The following is a 5,342-nucleotide window of genomic DNA, read 5'->3' on the forward strand; positions in this document are numbered from 1 at the left end:
GCACACTTGGAAAAAATGTAACTCAAGCAAAACAGTCTCCACTGATATTTGGTAGGGATCTATACAATCCAATGTTTGTAGTTTAAATAAACAGGGAAGCCATAACAATGGCTGCTTGCAAATAGCACCCTATTCCCTATATTCAGTACCTATTCCCTATATACAGTACCTATTCCCTATATTCAGTACCTATTCCCTATATTCAGTACCTATTCCCTATATTCAGTACCTATTCCCTATATTCAGTACCTATTCCCTATATACAGTACCTATTCCCTATATTCAGTACCTATTCCCCATATACAGTACCTATTCCCTATATACAGTACCTATTCCCCATATTCAGTACCTATTCCCTATATTCAGTACCTATTCCCTATATACAGTACCTATTCCCTATATACAGTACCTATTCCCTATATTCAGTACCTATTCCCTATATTCAGTACCTATTCCCCATATTCAGTACCTATTCCCCATATACAGTACCTATTCCCCATATACAGTACCTATTCCCTATATACAGTACCTATTCCCTATATTCAGTACCTATTCCCTATATTCAGTACCTATTCCCTATATTCAGTACCTATTCCCTATATTCAGTACCTATTCCCTATATTCAGTACCTATTCCCTATATTCAGTACCTATTCCCCATATTCAGTACCTATTCCCCATATTCAGTACCTATTCCCCATATTCAGTACCTATTCCCCATATTCAGTACCTATTCCCCATATTCAGTACCTATTCCCTATATTCAGTACCTATTCCCTATATTCAGTACCTATTCCCCATATTCAGTACCTATTCCCTATATTCAGTACCTATTCCCTATATACAGTACCTATTCCCCATATTCAGTACCTATTCCCCATATTCAGAGAGTGCTGTACATCGCTGCTGACTAGTCGACGTCGCTGCTGACTGGTCGAGGTCGCTGCTGACTGGTCGAGGTCGCTGCTGACTGGTCGACATCGCTGCTGACTGGTCGACATCGCTGCTGACTGGTCGAGGTCTCTGCTGACTGGTCGACATCGCTGCTGACTGGTCGACGTCTCTGCTGACTGGTCGACATCGCTGCTGACTGGTCGAGGTCTCTGCTGACTGGTCGACATCGCTGCTGACTGGTCGAGGTCTCTGCTGACTGGTCGACATCGCTGCTGACTGGTCGAGGTCGCTGCTGACTGGTCGACGTCTCTGCTGACTGGTCGAGGTCGCTGCTGACTGGTCGACGTCTCTGCTGACTGGTCGAGGTCGCTGCTGACTGGTCGAGGTCTCTGCTGACTGGTCGAGGTCGCTGCTGACTGGTCGAGGTCGCTGCTGACTGGTCACATCGCTGCTGACTGTCGAGGTCGCTGCTGACTGGTCGACGTCTCTGCTGACTGGTCGACGTCTCTGCTGACTGGTCGACGTCTCTGCTGACTGGTCGAGGTCGCTGCTGACTGGTCGAGGTCTCTGCTGACTGGTCGACATCGCTGCTGACTGGTCGAGGTCGCTGCTGACTGGTCGAGGTCGCTGCTGACTGGTCGACATCGCTGCTGACTGGTCGAGGTCGCTGCTGACTGGTCGAGGTCGCTGCTGACTGGTCGAGGTCGCTGCTGACTGGTCGAGGTCGCTGCTGACTGGTCGACATCGCTGCTGACTGGTCAACGCCGCTGCTCTTGTCTTGTTGGGCGTTGGCCATGATGAAGCACTATTGAATGGAGAAACGATGAGTCAGACATTCGTCTGCAGGCCTCAATACTGAGCAAAAGGGAAAGATTGGCACTATGCCATTAGATGGAATGACGTCGTATTTTTTGTCTCTTAGATCAATTTCCTCCCAAGCAGTTCCGATCAATTCCTCTGCCGTCACACTTCCCCGTCTCACCAGAAGGGGGCGTCAGAGGATAAGAAACATGACCGTCCTGTTTCACTGCATAGCACAGCACTGTTGTACTGGCAGTGTAGGGGAGGAAAAAGTACCCAATTGTTCTACTTGAGTATAAGTAAAGATACCTTAATAGAAAATGACTGAAGCAAAATAACTGGCAGTTTAAACTTGGGCAAAGGGACAAAGGACATGCTGTGTAAATTTACATATGAAATAGCAAGCAGGCCAACCTAAATCATTTCATAACACACATATGTACATGCACACACAACAACAAAAAACGTCCCTTTGTCATGAAGTGAACATTCAAAAGGATAGAACACAGGATGTGAAGAGTTAACAGTTCAACCGAGAAGAAACTGATAACATCCTCTTCCTCTAACCGTTACCGTTGATATCCCCCCCCCCGCCCTCAGGCCAGACCCTATGACTCAGCCTACAGTAAATAATAGAGCTGAACAAAGACAGGTGGAATTCTGGGACAGTTCCAGGAGAACAGAGGGAGTTCTGAGGTTCCGTCAACAGCTGGACTAAATCAAATGGAACACAGTGTCTCTGTCCCAAAAACAAAAAAAGGTGAGAAACTGAACGGTCGTGTACATGGAAATGTTTCTTTGGTCATCTCTAATACAGTGTAGGACTATGCTTTCTATATCATGTTAAATAAGACCTTACTACAATTCAATACCCAGCTATAATGTAGACACCTGCAATGAATTATACAGTGTGTAGCATTTACAATACTGTAAGCACACACACACACACGCACACACACACACACACACACTCTTCAGGCTCACCACACCCTTAACTGCCAGACGAAGTAACCACTAACACGATAGTATTTTCATAGAACACAGACTAGCGGGCTAATCTCCCTGAGAGTAACGCTCCCACAGAGGTGCAAATTAGCTGGTGAAACAAAGCGACCCCCCCCCCCCGTTTTGGTATAAAGCTGACGGATGGGCCTGGAGAAATGTAACCACTCTCAAATTCATTAGGATGGAGCTATGGATGCAAGGACTGATCATCCATGATATCAAAAACGATATCAAAAGCTTTGAGGCTATATAATGTTTGGTTTTTTACATATACTTTGTTTACTAAGGTCCCGTGTGGCTCAGTTGGTAGAGCATGGCGCTTGCAACGCCAGGTTGTACGAGTCTGCTGTTAATGATAATACAGAGGATTTTCCCAAGGTTGATGTTGATGCATATCCCACGGTAGTTATTGAGGTCAAATTTGTCTCCACTTTTGTGGATTGGGTGTGATCAGTCATTGGTTCCAAATATTGGGGAGATGTTTAAGTATAGCGAGTTGAAATTTGTGGTCATAATATTTGATCATTTCATTTAGGATACCATCAACCCCACCGGCCTTTTTGGGTTGGAGGGCATTTTGTTCTGTAGTTAATTCATTGTAATTGGAGAATCCAGTGGGTTCTGGTAGTCTTTATTAGTTGATTCTAAGAATTGTATTTGATCATGTACATGTTTTTTCTGTTTGTTCTTTGTTATAGAGACAAAAATATTGGAGAGGTGGTTTACCCATACTTCTGTTTTTTGATAGATAACTCTTTGTTTTCCAATTTTCCTCAGAAGTGGTTAGATTATGTGGTCCCGTGTGGCTCAGTTGGTAGAGCATGGCGCTTGCAACGCCAGGGTTGTGGGTTCAATTCCCACGGGGGGACCAGGGTTCAATTCCCACGGGGGGACCAGGATGAATATGTATGAACTTTCCAATTTGTAAGTCGCTCTGGATAAGAGCGTCTACTAAAATGTAAAATGTAAATTATATTCTTCAATTATATTGAGCTGATTTCTGAAGTGCTGTTCCTTCTTTCTCCGTAGTGTATTTCTGTATTGTTTTAGTGATTCACCATAGGGAAGGCGTAGACTCAGGTTTTCTGTATTGTTTTAGTGATTCACCATAGTGAAGGCGTAGGCTCAGGTTTTCTGTATTGTTTTAGTGATTCACCATAGTGAAGGTGTAGGCTCAGGTTTTCTGTATTGTTTTAGTGATTCACCATAGTGAAGGCGTAGACTCAGGTTTTCTGTATTGTTTTAGTGATTCACCATAGTGAAGGCGTAGACTCAGGTTTTCTGTATTGTTTTAGTGATTCACCATAGTGAAGGTGTAGGCTCAGGTTTTCTGTATTGTTTTAGTGATTTACCATAGTGAAGGCGTAGACTCAGGTTTTCTGTATTGTTTTAGTGATTCACCATAGTGAAGGCGTAGGCTCAGGTTTTCTGTATTGTTTTAGTGATTCACCATAGTGAAGGTGTAGGCTCAGGTTTTCTGTATTGTTTTAGTGATTCACCATAGTGAAGGCGTAGACTCAGGTTTTCTGTATTGTTTTAGTGATTCACCATAGTGAAGGCGTAGACTCAGGTTTTCTGTATTGTTTTAGTGATTCACCATAGTGAAGGTGTAGGCTCAGGTTTTCTGTATTGTTTTAGTGATTCACCATAGTGAAGGCGTAGACTCAGGTTTTCTGTATTGTTTTAGTGATTCACCATAGTGAAGGCGTAGGCTCAGGTTTTCTGTATTGTTTTAGTGATTCACCATAGTGAAGGCGTAGACTCAGGTTTTCTGTATTGTTTTAGTGATTCACCATAGTGAAGGCGTAGGCTCAGGTTTTCTGTATTGTTTTAGTGATTCACCATAGTGAAGGCGTAGACTCAGGTTTTCTGTATTGTTTTAGTGATTCACCATAGTGAAGGCGTAGACTCAGGTTTCTGTATTGTTTTAGTGATTCACCATAGTGAAGGCGTAGGCTCAGGTTTTCTGTATTGTTTTAGTGATTCACCATAGTGAAGGCGTAGACTCAGGTTTTCTGTATTGTTTTAGTGATTCACCATAGTGAAGGCGTAGGCTCAGGTTTTCTGTATTGTTTTAGTGATTCACCATAGTGAAGGCGTAGACTCAGGTTTTCTGTATTGTTTTAGTGATTCACCATAGTGAAGGCGTAGACTCAGGTTTTCTGTATTGTTTTAGTGATTCACCATAGTGAAGGCGTAGACTCAGGTTTTCTGTATTGTTTTAGTGATTCACCATAGTGAAGGCGTAGACTCAGGTTTTCTGTATTGTTTTAGTGATTCACCATAGTGAAGGCGTAGACTCAGGTTTTCTGTATTGTTTTAGTGATTCACCATAGTGAAGGCATAGGCTCAGGTTTTCTGTATTGTTTTAGTGATTCACCATAGTGAAGGCGTAGACTCAGGTTTTCTGTATTGTTTTAGTGATTCACCATAGTGAAGGCGTAGACTCAGGTTTTCTGTATTGTTTTAGTGATTCACCATAGTGAAGGCGTAGACTCAGGTTTTCTGTATTGTTTTAGTGATTCACCATAGTGAAGGCGTAGACTCAGGTTTTCTGTATTGTTTTAGTGATTCACCATAGTGAAGGCGTAGACTCAGGTTTTCTGTATTGTTTTAGTGATTCATCATAGTGAAGGCGTAGAC

Source organism: Salvelinus namaycush, chromosome 27, assembly GCF_016432855.1.
Source record: "Salvelinus namaycush isolate Seneca chromosome 27, SaNama_1.0, whole genome shotgun sequence".
Taxonomy (NCBI): Eukaryota; Metazoa; Chordata; class Actinopteri; order Salmoniformes; family Salmonidae; genus Salvelinus; species Salvelinus namaycush.